At 44.2% G+C, this 16,416-nt stretch overlaps 2 long non-coding RNA genes across 2 annotated transcripts in view; both read left to right on the forward strand.

Annotated features, from left to right (window-relative positions):
- Positions 1-16,416, forward strand: part of LOC309538833 — a 379,365-nt gene that overhangs the window by 17,212 nt on the left and 345,737 nt on the right. The window lies entirely within an intron of this gene.
- On the forward strand, positions 8,566-15,208 carry LOC309538962. Its single transcript, XR_014222554.1, has 3 exons — positions 8,566-8,737; positions 12,709-12,879; positions 15,090-15,208. It is a non-coding gene; the product is annotated as an uncharacterized lncRNA (long non-coding RNA).

Genomic DNA, 16,416 nt, shown 5'->3' on the forward strand with positions numbered 1-16,416 from the left:
ACGAATGACGGCACCCCTACCCTTCTGATCAGTCTTAGAAGTTCTGACTGTGACTCTCAATTCTGCGGGGGTTAGCTGCACATCCCTGAGCAAAAGGCCCCTGGAACGACCATCTCTGTTGTCTTCAAATACCAGTTCACCCACTCTCATAGCTCCAAAAAAGGCAATAGAAAAGGCAGCCGAGAAAAGGCGAGCCTCGTACCCCGACCAGCACACCACCCTCAGCCTCTTGCGCATCCTGCTCAACAAATCAAAGGAAATGGGGCACCGAGAGGCTGGCTGGGATGGACGAAGTCTGCCCCAGCCTTCGAGGGCCCTGCGCACAATAAACCTCGCACATGGGTCCTTATCATAAAATGTCTTACAGAAAAAGGCAATGGCAGCCACCTGTATCTTAATAGTTCTTGCTGCCCACCCCAATTGAAATAAATGTGCTAAATAACTCAACACCTGCGAGGAGGTGGGGGGAACACCTTCTAAATTAGAGGTTGTCTGGCGCGAAAATGTCAAAAAATCGGTCCAAGCCTTTTTGTAAGATCTAAGGGTAGAAGGGGAAACCGAAGCCGCTACTCCCTGCAAAACTAATTGCTGCCAAGGTTCCAGAGATGATCCGGGAAATATTCCGGACGTATCCGTGCCTCTGGAACCAGAAGTCTGAACCGCTCCATCTGAAAACGGGACAGAGCATCAGCAATTTCGTTAGACACCCCAGGAATAAAACGTACAATGCTGTGGCCCAAATGTGCACAGCTGCTCCTATGAAAAAAGGAAACAACAGACAAGCATCAGCACAGACATCATTGTGACACTTCCTGATATAACCCTTGTCAGCGTCAGACTTCCAATGACCCGTATTCACAATCCTGTCTACTGACAGGCCCCCAGTGTGCAGCCTTTGCAGCAGCACCTAATCGTAAGGAATGAGGAGTGTTCAGCGGTAAGCAAGCCGCAGGCTGTAATAACTGGTGCACGACGTAAGCACATTGATGCTGGGCTAACGGGAACCCATTTTCATGCACTAGGAGCGGGCCAGCCCCCAGGGAATAAAAAGCCAAATATTCTGTTATCCATAACGGGGCAAGGGCCCTCCTCACCTGTGGCGGGAAGCCTGATTATGGCACTCCTGCCCACTAAGTCTGTTTTAGAGTTACCAACTCTAATGACAAGCTCCAAAGGATAAGGAAAAGTCCTGAAGCAATAAGCCTCCAGACTCTCAGCCCCGTGCTGGCTCCAACAACCATTTTCCCAACCCTCAGTGCGAAAATGCAGTGGACTACTGAAAGGAGTCTCACCTAGATCTTTAACCCGCAGACAAGTTTTAACTTGTTGCAGATACTGCATAGGTAAAAATTGACCGACTTCCTGCCCACTGTCCTATGAGGTTGGAGCCTATTCCAACCTTCCAAGGCCCTGCGCACTGCAAACTTTATACAAGGGTCTCTGAAAAATAAAGCTTCAATGTAACAGACATTGCAGCGGACTGAATTCGGATAGTTATAACCGCATGCCCAATCTGCAGCAGGTGGACCAAATACTGCAGGATCTGCTCAGAGGATGGGGGCCAATTTTCCTGAATGGCCGAGAACTGCCAGCTTAAGGCTAAGAAATCCATCCAGGCCTTCCCATAAGAGGTAAAAGCAGAAGGGGAAACGGAAGCTGCCGCTCTCTGAAATTACTAATTGTTGTCAAAATGCCACAGGTCTGGAAAAGTCTGGCAATAGCTGAGTCTGGAGCCCAAGATCTGAAGCGCTTCATCTGAAAATCGGATAGTGTCAGCGTAATTTGGAGAGTAGAAAGCACAATATTAAACCTTAAGTGGCGCAGCTCGAAAGCATGAGCGGAGGAGCAGAGACTGTGCTACAGCATGAGGACTGTTTTGCCAAGACGCTCACCACTACCTGGTTATCAGACCAAAAGCAGATCTGATGGTCACTGAACTCCTCGGGCCACATGTGAACTGCTACTACAATGGGGGAAACTCAAGAAAAGTTATGTCACATGATTGCCTCACCACACCAGGCTTGAGGCCATAGCTTTGCACACCAGCAGCCCTTGAAATAAAAACCAAAGGGCAAAGATCCAGCAGCACCAGCATGAACCTGAAAATCCCTGAGCGGGTTCAAGGTATCCTGCCATGGCGAACTACTATTGCATACATTCAGGAATTGCCACCATCGCCTGATATCTGCCTTCACCACACTTGGTAGGCATACACAAAGGTAAGGGGACCTCTATCAGCATCGCCCTTGAGCCAGTGCCACCAACTGGACTCATCCACTTCAGCCCCAACTGGGCTAGGCGAGCTGGGTAGCACTTCCAGAGACCACCTTCTGCACAGGAACAGGTCAAAGTGCTGTGGACTCACAGCTTAAGAGTTGTGAGCACCGGATTCACTCCAACAAAAAGACAGTCGTCACACAGCACAGCAGAGTCTAGCAGAGTATATAAACAACTCAGAGAGCAGCACTGTAGAATATCTTCTTTATTCTATCTACAACTATACAAACTATATACAGAGCTTAATAGGTCTAAGTATAAATAAATGCTGCACTGCACTGAGTGTCTGCAGCTGCCCTTAGCAGCAACCTTATCTCTACACATGATCTCTAACACTCAGTCTCTCTCCCTCTCCGACACTGACTGACTGACTGACTTGGTGCTGAAGCAGAATAAGTAGAGACCAGAACACGCCTCCTCCTCTCTGGAGAATCAGCAGACTCCTCAGGAGATTCTTGGATATGGGAGGGGTGAAATCTAGGCAGCCTGGCCTAGTGGGAAGATTAGTTAAGTGACCCAGCAAGATCGGATCTGGTGAAGCATCACTTGCTACAGAGGAAGTATTACAAATTAACTTCCTTCAAGGCAGACAGCTTCTCCATAGCCAAGTGGTATGTTTTAGCAACGATATCCAACTGGATCCCTAAATAAAATGGGACTATGGGCAAAAGGTATTGAGCTATTGCTTGCCAGCTTCCAGCCCCCGCTTGGGCAGGGGGCATCTTGTGCTGCCATCATGATATGTAAATTTACAGGGCCGACGCTGGCCAGAACCCCTAAAGAAGTCCCAACCAAGCTGCCGCCAAGCCAGCTTCCTTTTCAGACACACACTCTGTGCAATGCAAAAAACACACTCCGTGCAGAGCACACACTCTCCATGCAATGCAACTACACACTCCGTGCAATGCAAAAAGCACGCTCTGTGCAATGCAACTACACACTCCGTGCAATGCACACACAAACCCTCCGTGCACTGCAACTACACACCCCGTGCAATGCAAAACACACTCCCTGCAATGCACACACCCTTCGTGCAATGAACTACACTCCATGCAATGCAACTACACACTCCGTGCACTGCACACCCTCTGTTCAATGCAACTACATACTCTGTGCAATGCACACACACTCCGTGCAATGCAAAAAACAACAACAACACACTCTGTGCAATAGAACTACACCCTCCATGCAATGCACACGCCCTTCATGCAATGCAACTACACTCCATGCAATGCAACTACACACTCCGTGCACTGCACACCCTCTGTTCAATGCAACAACAAACTCCGTGCAATGCAACTACACGCTCCGTGCAATGCAACTACACACTCCGTGCAATGCACACACACACTCCATGCAATGCACACACCCTCCGTGCAATGCAACTGCAAATCTCCTAGCAATGCAATGCAATTGCAGCCCGTGCAGCGCCGTGCTCTGCAACACACAGAGCAAACTGCAATGCGGGCACGCAAAGGTGCTTTCTCCCAGTTGCATATTGCAAACATGGCGCCCGTTACATCCCTCGCAGTGAGGTAACCACCAAAAGGACTTAAGTGTCCAGGTTAAGCAATTGGGGAGCATGCAGCTGTCCCATACAGGGACCAATCCTGCAACCTAGGCATTACTGGCACTATCCGCTGACCCAGTGAAACCAATGCTTCATGGACCACATGGGGACACTATTGAGGCCAGAAACGCTTCCAGGCCATTGAATTATAGGGCAAAGCCCTAGGATCACCTGCTAGGCCAGGCATAAATGTTTCCAGTGAAATAGCAGAGTTGAGGTAGCCCGCAGCTTGTCCAGGTACCCCTGCTTGCCCTTTTAGAGGGAAGCACCCCTTCAAGAAACCCAAAGTTCTTTTTTCACAAATGGGCCGAACTACCCAGCAACAGAATAGCCCCTAAGGAGCAGTTTGTTTTGTTTTGTTATAACAATGGCTAAGAGGGGTATATGAACCCTGTCTCCCAGGTCCTAGTCCTGCACTTTAGCCACTAAGCCACAATGGCTCATCTCCAAAATGGCAGTCGCCACTATCAGGGCAAAACAAACTTAAAGAAATTAAACTTGTTCAGAAACAGCATAGTTCAAGAGCATATACAGAGTGCTCATAGTCCTTGGAGGCACAGGGAGCCATAAAGCCAACCTTCGGGGATACTATAAACGAAAGTGATACCAGCTAAGCTGGGAACAGCCCTGACTAGCCCCACAATTTCAACAAGAGAAATGGGGGAAACCTTTTTGCAAAAGAAAGCCCCTAACGGGGGCTCTCTCCCTATTGGGAAAGGCCAGCCACAGATACAGGGAGAATCTTCCCACAGGGCAGGGTAAGGGGTGGGGTGGGAAATTGAACAGGAAAAGGGGGGAATTAAATTATTTAAGGGACTAGAGAGGATTAAAAAGAAGGGGAAAATAAAGAAATAAAGGAATGTAACCAGACAATGAGAAGATTGTCCAAGTGCTCCATGTGATCCGAAAGCAAAACGGCCAAGAGGAAGTCCAACCCCTGGCTCCCTATATTTATAGACTCTACCCCTCCTCTGAATTTAGCAACATACAGAACTCCCCAGCAACCCAATATTAACCCTTTAACAGGCTTGGATTTTCTCAAATCTGCCTAGTCATGGCAAGGTGGCATGTTTCCCCAACCGCAACCCGTGCTCTCTGGTTATGGAGAACACGCTTTGTGGAACGCAGTTTAATAACGCAGTTGAATGTGGTGCCAAAACAGGTGTTAGCTTGAGAAGAAATAAAGTAAACTGATACCTTTGGCGGTTTTCACAGGATCTACTACAGAAAATTACACAAAGAGGTAACTTAGCCTGCAAGACCATATTCTGTTATCTTTCACTGTTTGTGCTCCACTTCCTAGTCCTGTCATGCAAATGTTTGCATGTCCCATTAAAGAGGCAGAAGCATTTGCATGGCAACTTGAGGCAGTCGTCACCTACTCTACCATTTTCTGCCTATTGTCCTGTCTTTCTCATACCTCAATTGTCAGGGTTATACAGCAAACTAAAGTTGGTGACCCTGAACCTATGAAAAGGTGAGTAGAAAATAAAATCTGTGCGTCTCCTTTTCATACATTTTCATGATTTGTGTATGTCAAGTGGGTGTTTGTGTTCACAAAAACAAGTGTGAGAAAAGCCAATCTGGAAGCTAAGTTCTGTCTCTACTGATGTGTTAAGTCTGCTTAAATTATTTGGTGGGCGGCATTGCAGCTGGGCTTCAAGCCTTGTGTAACCCAGCTGAGGGTTGGAGAAGAAGAAGAAGAGTTTGGATTTGATATCCCGCTTTATCACTACCTGAAGGAGTCTCAAAGCGGCTAACATCCTCCTTTCCCTTCCTCGCCCACAATAAACACTCTGTGAGGTGAGTGGGGCTGAGAGACTTCGGAGAAGTGTCCAAGGTCACCCAGCAGCTGCATGTGGAGGAGCGGGGAAGCGAACCCAGTTCACCAGATTACGAGACTACCGCTCTTAACCACTACACCACACTGGCTCTCGAGCCAAGGGTTGGAGACTGGCGTGCTCCCCACTGTCGCCTCCCTGCACCGTTGGCGCTGGGTGGGGCCCTTGCCAACCAATCAGCGCCAATGGAGGGGTCGTCTGCAGGGAATTTAACCTCCAGTGCAGCAGGGAGGCCATCCTCTCACACTGTTCATCATAACTCCCACACTCCTTGCCCTTTTTTTTGCTTTGATGCGTTACAACCTTTCTATGGAGTAATCGTCTGTTGCCCTATTGTTGGGACTGGGCAGGAATTTTTTCCCCTTGGCAACTTGGCTCCACCATTTGGTTTTCGCCTACCTCGTAGCAATCACCACAACTTTGTGAGGTTAGGCATTGTGTAAGCCTTTGTTTGGGTGGAGGGGAGTTTGTAGACTTCACCCGCCCCTCCTCATTAAAGGTATCATGTTAAAGGGATCCGGGGTTCTGTATCCTGTCCGATGCCCAGACTTGGGCTAGGGCCATGGGACAACCCTAATGGGGACCCCTCTGGATGCCCCTATTTGATATAAGGATCTTAGGGCAGCTCCTATTGGTGGTTTACCCTTAGTTGGACTCCCAGCAGGCGGGCAGAAGTCGAGATATAGCCAGGCTTCACCCAATGTCTAAGCCAAACCCCTCACATCTGTAACCAATAACGTTGTGGCCCATTTGAACTCATAAACCAAAATCTGCTTGTTCGTGTGTTTTATTTATCCACTAGGGGACCACAGGTCATGGGGCCTTGGTACGCAAATGTAACACAACAAGCAGCTCACAAATAATCAGGTTCTGAGTCTGTTCAGGTGGTCACCTTTCACATGGTTAGAGTTGTATGAAGGTGAGAGTGGTATATGATCATTGGCCTTAACTCGTCCATCACATTCCTGTCATTTGGCTCAATCACCTCTGTCGGGTGTCAGAGGGGTAACATCTTCTGCAGGTAGGTTGTTCCACTTGCGTACATTTCTTCCATGGTATAGATTGTGCGGGCTTCTGAATTGTGTGGGGAGTCTCCATGAGCAGGCTGCCTGCTGTAGACATTGCTCCTCCAAGGTATGGAAGGTGTAAGGCTTCGGGAAAGTAGCTTCCTCACTTCCTTTGGCAATGGATAAGCAGAACAAAGCAAAAATAGTCTCCTACCAGTTAAAGAGAATTTAATGTTCACAGCGAAAGAACAAAGAATCAATTCTTGGAAGAAAGGTGCTCCCGATTAAGGTTTCCACCCACTTCCCCCTAAGCCACCCCCATCACTTCCTCGTCTGGCAACCTGATCTCTCATCCATTTGGCCTTCTGTGTAGCTACCATATCTGCTCTCCTTGACCTTGGACTGAGCATTTGGACACGTTCCAGTGAAAGGGAGCCTGTTAATTCTCTCTCTCCCTGTTCTTCTCCTAGCTGTTCCCCACTCAGTTCTGCCCAACTGTTGTCTTCTGAACTATGTCCCCCTGCAAACCACTGGTCCAAATCTATACAGCTCCACTTCTCCTGGGTAGCTTCAGGATCCTGGTCAGGAGCAGGGGGAGGGGTAGGTCCCCACTCTTCCTCATCAGAGTAGCTCTTCTCAAGCTGGTCTCTAACACATAGGGAGGAGGAACTAATGAGTGCGCATTCTCACTCACACCTTCTGTTTGCCTAGGGTAGATGCCTAAGTGCAGCTCTGTATGAACACGAGTTGGAACATTGTATGAGTTGGAACATTGGTTCATCTAGTCCATTGCTAGCTGTACTGACTGACAGCAGAGATCAGTTCTAGCCTTTCTACCAGAGATAATTTTAATTGGAAACACCAAAGACTGGATGCAGAAATGTGCATTTGCTCTGCCAGAACCGGATCCTTCCCTGACAAATCACGTAATTTCATTTGAGTTTTGTAACTCTGTTCAGCTGGGTTGTCTCCAATCAGAAATGTCATGGCCTCTTGTAAATAATGGAATTAACTAATGCCATGGGCATCCTGAGGTCCGGATGAAAAGTTGACATTGTAAGCCAACTGTGATCTAGCCACTATGTTCATCTATATTTCAGGGGGAGGATAGAATTTTAAAATTACTTTGTGAGCTATAAATTCAAGGTATTACTCACCCAAGTGAAATCTGAGAACTTCTAAAAAAAAGTGGAAATGGCCTGGCAAAACGAAGCTTTTATTGAAAAGGGAGATGTACGGCCAAGATATTCATTAACAGGGTGAGGTTTTATGGAGAAGAAATAATGTAGGATCAGAGGGCTGGAAAGCCAATTAGAGAATCCAAGGGTGAAAAGCCAAACCTTGAAGAAAGAAGTGATAATCTTAGTCAGCTAGAGAAAGGATTAGCATGGAGAGGTGATAATAACAGTTTTGTGGCTGAGAAGGGGGGAAAATCTGAACTGAAAAGTGAAGCTCAGAAAAAGGGGGGAGGAAGAAAGATTGGGGGGAAAGTTAGATTGTATTCACTTTTAATTACTGAATTACTGGGGTGTTCAGAACCTTTCCTACTTTTCTATCTGCTCAATTCATCATAATTTTCTCAGAAGGAGGGTTTGCAGCTGAGAAGTGGTGCCTCAGATTCAGCCTTTGAGCCTGCAATCATATAATTCAGAGTAAGCCCAATTGAACTCAATGAGTTTTATTTCTGAGTACTTGCATCCAGGATTGCACTGTATGGCATTTATCTCTGTCCGATTTAAGGGCAGCAGGAATCCCATTCTAAGTTCACTTATCTAAGGAAAATGTGGCTTTGTGATTAAAAGTAGGATGCTTTGTCCCAGAGAGGGTTTTTTGTTCTAATCCTGTCATCTTTAGGAAGGGCTGTGGCAGAGTGGTAGATGCCAGGTTTTGCATGAAGAAAATCGAAGGTTCATTTCCTGGCTCCTTTAGTGCATATAACAAGGCTGAGAGAGTCAACTATCTGAGGCAATGAAAAACTGTTGCCAGTCAGAGTATGCATCCTAGATCCAGATGCATTCAGAATCAGACAGCTTCATGTACAGGTCAGTCTCAATGAGTGAATTATAAAGACTGCACAGATGTTCATGCTAAGACATTTGTAATGATGATAGCTACATACTCTATTTCAACATACTTTGGTGCACAAGTTGCCCTAGAGAAGAAACATACTCAATATCTACAAGCTAAAAACATAACAGAGCCAGTTGGTTGTCTCTGTGCCCAATCACAGAACCTGCCAATTTTTCCTCAGCCCCACAATTTTGGCAGCGAATTTTCCCCCTCATTAACAGCATTGTCAAACTGTAAATAGCCAGTGTGGTTCAGTTTTTGCATTCTGTTTGTATTCTAATCGATTCACCCATTTGCTTTCCAGAATGTACGGTAGTACCAGCGTTTAGGGGTATGCAATATGTAGAAATCTGTGCACAGTGTTGACGTCACTTAGTCAAAGCCATCTCAAAGGAGGTAGATTTAAAAATGTTGCGTTCCATGTTCTCCAAATTGCCAATTGCTCCTCCACAAAATAAAATGTCCAGAAGTGGCTTGAAATTAGTACGTTAATCGCTTTTGGATTGTCTACCTGGTGGTGTGGCTTGGTAGGCAGCTGTATTGGAAAGATATTTTGTCTTACTGAGTTCCACCCATGAAGAGTATGTGGGCAAAATCTTCACTGATTTTTGTTGGGCATTAAGGATTCATAGGACATTGGAAATGACTCTCAGCAATATGCAGGTTTAGGCTCTTAATTAATCAGCACTTCCCCTAGGGCTTCTATATATAATTGTATATTGTGGTAGTTGAAGACGGGTTGAATTGCACATATCAAGCATTGAATTCATAAAATGTAGTCATAAAGAAGCTGTGCTTCAGAAGCTGGGTTCTATTAAATATAGTAAATATGCTGGAATAGATGAGACAGTGGCTTGATCCGGCACGCTCTTCTTCTGCTTTTAAGTTGCAATTATGTTACAAATGTTTTAAAATGTTTTAAATGGTTCTAATTTGGGTTCCTCTGTTTCCTTTTTGTCAGGCTAGTGTTGGTTAAATGTTTAATTGGGGTTCCTGGTTTCTTTAATTTGGGTATACAGTGGAACCCTGGGTTGCGAACGTGATCCGTGCGGGAGGCATGTTCGCAACCCACAGCGCTGCATCTGCGCATGCGCGATTCGCGGCTCGGCACTTCTGCGCATGCGCAAAGTGTGATTTAGCGCTTCTGCACATGTGCGAGTGCCGGAACCCAGAAGTAACCCGTTTCAGTACTTTTGGGTTCGGCGCGGTGCGCAAACCAAAAATGCGTAACCTGAAGCATTTGTAAACTGAAGTACCACTGTAACTGTAAACTGTTTGCTGTTGTTGTTGTTGTTGTTGTTGTTACTGTTCTTATTGTTGTTGTTATTGGTTTCTATTGATTTATTGGTTTGTTGCTTGTATAGGATCTTTTGTTTTTAATGTTTGCTGTTTGGTTTTTTAAAACAGTGGTACCTCAGTTTTCGAACGTAATCTGTTCTGGAAGACAGTTCGAGTTCCGAAACGTTCAAAAACCGAAAACTCAATACAGAAAACTCAATATGGAAGCCGCGTTTCCTCTTCAACTTTCAAGGCATGTTCGAAAACCAAAGCATTTACTTCTAGGTTTACAGCATTTGAAAACCGAAATGTTTGTCAACGGAGACGTTCGAAAACCGAGGTACCACTGTATATGTTGCGTGGCTATTCCCTCCCCCCCCCCACAGGTGGAATAAATAAAGACAACAGACACAGAAATTTGGGTTAATGGGCGTAAATGGCCACAACTTTATTGATTACAGGTAAGAAGGGTATTGGCTTTAGGCATTGGCCCCTAACCAACTATCCGGTCTAACCGGGAAGGGTTAAACACCAACAGGGGGAGCCACCCGAGATGCATATCCCTAGGCGCTCCCCGAGGGGTTACCACTCGGGGGCGCGCTTTAGGCCCTAGCCTCCGTAGGTTTCGGATGAGGCGTCGCCCCTCGGAGTCCTTTAACGAACTACCCTTCAAGCATTGGGGGAGGTGATGGCGTTCCTCCCCCCCAACCTCATTTGCATAACAATACCCCGGCCAATGCCTACCGCCAAAACCGAGGGAGTTGTGACGATTTGCTACGAGGTAGGCGAAAAAACCAAGTGGCTCCGAAAACCAGCCAATTAGCCAAATGGAAAAACTCCTACCAGGCCCCTTGCGGCGACCAGCCGAAGCCCATAGCAAGGTCAGTGGCAAAAACTAAAGGGCGGGTGGGTGGGAAACCGCGTCAGCTGCTAGGAAGAAAAGGGGCGAGCCGAGGGCTGCCCCGACCTTATGTGGCCTCTGGAAGGCCCGCCCCTGCCGCCAGCTGATTGGCTGGTGCTGCAGGGGATGCAAATTAAGGGAATCCCTGCTTCCCGCGAGGATGTTAAGTGCCTTCAAGCCATTTTGCTTTTCAGTGCCAGAAATTTAAGCACCTGTTTAGCTCTCCTTTTTTTAAAAAAAATATATGATATTTATTACTTTTAGAACAGTTTCAACACAACACTACAAACAGAAAAAAGAAAAAAAGAACAATACAAAAACAATACAAAAACACTACATACAAAACAAAACAAAAACAAACAAAAACAATTTAAAAACACCTCAAACATTTTCAATATCTTATCTTTCATTCGCTTATTTCCAACGACCTCCTCAAACCTCCCTTTTTGTATTCCACTTCTATTAATTGTTTCAGCAATTCCTTTCCATCTTCCTCTGTTTTCTATCCTATAATTATCTTAACATTCTTGCCTTATTTTTTCCTTTAATTTTCTATTAATCTATTTATACTTAATTCCTTATAACATTTCTACTAAAGCCATATGACTTAATTCCAACAATCTTCTAACATTCATTAATTTTACAATATTTCTATAAATAGTCTTTAAACTTTTCCCAGTCTTCTTCCCCCGACTCTTCTCCCTGGTCTCGGATCTTGCCAGTCATTTCCGCCAATTCCATATAGTCCATCAACTTCATCTGCCATTATCCAACACTTCAGTGCTTTCAAGAAGCAACCATTCTCTCAGCCAGCAAAAAGCAGATGGTTCCCAACAAAGTTTAGGGGTCTGGCAGGGCAGGTCCACCTCCTTCTTTGGCATCCGTCAATATCTTAAATTTTACTTGAGGCTTCCTGCCCTGCCAAACAAATCTAGAGACGTCCCTCTACCACCTCCTGAAACAATCCATTCCATCCAAAGCTTGCAATGTTTGAAACAAAAGCAACATCCCCGACAACACAGCAACCCTCATCCCCACCACAGCAACTCGGCCAACAATAACAACTTCAGATTTGTCCATATTTCCAAATCCCCCTTCTCTTCAATCCAACGTCCTTCACAGTTATCCTTAAATAAATTCACTTGTCCAATTGGTACATAGCACAGATTTGTGGTCACTGAGCTGATGTGTTCCTGATGGTCCCGAATACATTTTTGAGGCATGGCTTCCAAGTATACCCAAGTTTCGCTTTTTCGCAAAAGCTCATCTTTTAAGAAAGTTAAATACAGGCTAAGAATTTAGATTTTACACAACATGCAAGTTTATATGAGCACTCTTTTAAAGTGATCATAAAAGAATTTGCTTGTCCTTGGTTTGCTTAGTGATAATAATTATTATTTTAATAATAATTTTATTCTTTATACTCCTCCTATCTGGCTGGGTTTCCCCAGTCACTCTGTGGGCAGCTTCCAGTGACCAATGCATTCTGTACATTTCATTCAAAACCTGAAAGTAACACTGAAATAGCTTGTCACATAGCAGTAAACCTGTTTCTGGTCTGTGCTATTGGAGATTTTTCCTTCCTGTCTTCTGCATGGTCTTTTCAGTTCTGTATGCTAAAAACTTACGAACCTAAGTTAAACATGCCCATTAATATCAGTGGGCTTACTCCAAGTATGATTGACCTTGGATATAACCCAGAGGCTTGAATCTTTTACCTGGAAAAGTGGAGCGAATTGTTTTAATCTCTCTGCTTTCTTGCAGGCCGGGCAGGGCAGAACAGGGCAGCTCTCCTTTTACTTGACACTTTAATGAAGCATCAGCTGAGAGGACAAAGGGCTTGCCCTGCCTGTAAAATACCTGGAACAGACAAACCTGCAAGCAAGGCTTTCTGGAATCCTGCCATCAAAAACACGATACCCTGGTTCATCAGAGGTCAGAATCTTTAAATTTTGTATGCAATATATGAGGCTTCTGTTGTAGATGGGTCAAGCGTAGCATAAAGATGGTTTAAATGAAGCAAAGGAAATGTAATCCATGTGAACTGTACTGGCACTGGGCTGGATATTTTGTCTTATTTTACTATCAGTGCTTTGACTAAACAATTTAGTCTTAGCAATGGTGCAATGCCAATTTTAAATGCCCAGCAGACTTTGGACATGAATGCTCTTTTCGGCCCCAAAGAGAAAAAGCTTAAAACTGCCATAACCGCTGAGTGTCTACCAAAATTATAAGTAATACATTCTGTTATCCAAAGTGAACTCGTGTTGAAGCTTTGCTTTGGGTAGCAAGGCAGAATATCACTGAATGCCTGTTACCCGCACAACTCCTTGTTTGATAAATTTCTCTGTTCCCATCATATTTGCTCTAGTAATCAAAATAATAAAGTTTCCTTCTCTCTTCTACTTGGCTGGATCCAATTGGAGTTGCAACATCTGAATCATTAAGTAGTAGCCAAAGTGAAATATGTTTATAAGGCTTTTTTATTATTATTCAGGTATTAACTAATGGATGCACACCATCAAGCCGCATTATCTTATTTCTGCAGCAAATTGTTTAGGGGGGTTGGGTGCTTCATGCTCAGCTCAGCATTGACGGAATGTAATGCAATTCAGAATAATGAAGAACTTGGAATGGGAAGCAGAGTCACTTAGAAATGTTATGGGAGAAGCAGCAATGCTAATGCGTGGCTTTTTCATTTGCTTCCGAAAGGCAGCTGAGGGAGGATATATCCTGATGTGGCTCTATTAATGTAGAACATTTTCTCTTGATCTGTAACTACTTCTTAAAAATAGAAAAAGGCAAAATGGAAACTTCAACAGTTATCGCAGAACACAAAAGAGCCTCCATTCATCTTTTGATAGAAGTAATGAGCAGCAGGCAGCCGTTAGTCATCCGCTGCAGATTTCCAGTGGAGAGACTCTGATAATTTGATTGCTCATTTTGAAATAGAATTTCTCCCTCTGTCCCTGGAAGGTTTTTCTTTTCTGTGGCAGCTTTGATAGGTAGTTGGTTTCACAGGAAGGAAATGAATAATGACTCACAGAAGCCTCCTTGTCAGGCTTGCCATGTTTCCAGTCTCCCCTATAGTCATCCAGAGAATTAGAAGCCCGAACCTGCATACCTGCAGGACACTCAGAAAGCAAAGAAGAAGGAGCTCAATGTGCTCCACCTGAGTTTCTTTCAGGCCTCGGAGTGGGGGTGGTTGGTCTCTAGTTTGTAGTAACAGATGTAGCCTCAAGAAGCTGCATAAGCCAGAAATGTGAAACACCCCAATGTTGTTGGCCTTACCCAAACTCCTCTGACTTCCCTTAAAACTACAGTGGTACCTTGGTTCTCAAACTTAATCTGTTCCAGAAGTCCATTCCAAAACCAAAGTGTTCCAAAACCAAGGTGCACTTTCCCATAGAAAGTAATGCACAACGGATTAATCCATTCCAGACTTTTAAAAACAACCCCTAAAACAGCAATTTAACATGAATTTTACTATCTAACAAGACCATTGATCCATAAAATGAAAGCAATAGTCAATGTACTGTACTATAAAATAAATAAGACAGTATTGTAGATGATAAAAAATAAAATTAATTCTTTTTCTTACCAGCACTGATGATAGTCATTGTTTGGATATGGGGCTTTTATCCACTTCTGCAGTCACACAATCCATCCATCAATCAATCAATCAAACAGTAGCTGAACTGTGTTCCACACAATCACAAAAACAAATTAACCAGAAAAGCAAAAAATGCAAAATAAATAGCAAAAACAAAAGCCCCAAACTTAATATGTTCCAGAACTTCTGAAATGTTCGAAAACCAAGGTGTGGCTTCTGATTGGTGCAGGTGCCCCAGAAACAATAGCCAACAGCCGCATCGGATGTTCAGCTTCCGAAAATTGTTCAAAAACTAGAACACTTACTTCCAAGTTTTCTGCTTTTGGGAACCAAGGCGTTTGAAAGTCAAGGTACCACTGTACTCAAAAGCTTTTCCTAAGCAGGAAGCTCAAAACTCACCTCTTCCCCAAATCCCACTTTGAGTAACATTTTAGTAGCAATCTACAGCAGCATAACATAGTTGCTTGCATTACTGAAACATTGAAACTCCCTTGAGCATGTTTCTAAAGGTATTTATATTTTTTTGTTTCAGGTGAAATTTAGTAGCAACTATGAAGGCCACTGTCATCACTTCCGACCATCCCTTACATAGATACTTGGTCAGGAAAAGAGCAGTAACTTTGTGGTCAAACCCATGTCCCAGATTCCATCAGATGTACATCTTATCAGGAAAAATCTTTGCTCTTCTAAAAAAATATTTGCTTGTATTTAATGTTTCTCTGTTTAAGTTGTTTTGTGTTCACCTTTCTGAAATGACACCATGGTCATCATCACAGATGACCTCCACTCCACCTCCTTTTAGATCTCCACTCCACCTCCTTTTAGACAAACCAACAAGTGTTTGTTTAGATCTGCAAACATACCTGGTTTATGGTGACCAGTTACACATTGCCGAGAGACCATCCTGCATAAAATTTGCATATAGTAATTTATATGCCTGTCTAAATTTTTGCCTACAGTTAACTCACATTGTATTTTATACATCCCACCATAGCAGGGTGTCTTGCCAAACGCAAGGTGGTTCTTTTAAAATGAGATTCAGAAGTAATACAAAACACAAGTGATTGAGAAGATTAAAGATTTTATTATAAACAGCCAGCAATATATACATACCAAGCAAGCACCTCAAGCTGCTACTTGGAAGCCCTCAAGAAGTGGCGAAGTGACTCCCTCAGATAGTCTCAGTCCATGCACAAACTGCTCCCTAACAATACGCCCACAAACATCCGATTTATAGATAGCTAACCTTTGTGGTTTGCTGACTGACTATGCACAGATTATTCATTAGCCACCCCTTCCCAATGCCTCACTTTTTCAAAACAATGTCGAACATCAAAGAAGGTACTCCTCATTATCGCTTCCTTCCAACAGATTAGGAAATTAAAGGCTGTTCTCATGCCATCAAACAGCTGAACAAAAGATAGGGAAAAGGAAGGAACAAGGGGCAGGAAGGATAACCATGTCATATTGCTAACTCCTTGAAATACAAAAATCTTCTGGATAGATTGCCCATACACTGGGAAAACACCTTTTGACTTGCATGCCTGTTCAATGTGCTGACCAGGTACTGCAACTTTGAGTTTCCTACCTTCTATTTTTATGGTTCCTTGGCATTAAAGCAGACTTGGTAGCCCTCAAACAGAGGACCCCTACAAATACACTACTGTCCTCTGACAGTCCTTCAAAATTGAGGGCTGTCCTTTGTAAAGTAGGACACGTGATTACGCTAGTCGTTTTTGTCCCTACTAAGTTAGATGGCACCTTCCTAGGATTCATTGCTGCTTTCTCTCTGGTATGAGATAATTATTTCCCATATAAAGCCACAGTTTGAGAACTCAAACTTTGGGGACAGACTCTCC

This window comes from Podarcis vaucheri (genome assembly GCF_965113315.1).
Source record: "Podarcis vaucheri genome assembly, chromosome: 8".
Lineage (NCBI taxonomy): Eukaryota > Metazoa > Chordata > Lepidosauria > Squamata > Lacertidae > Podarcis > Podarcis vaucheri.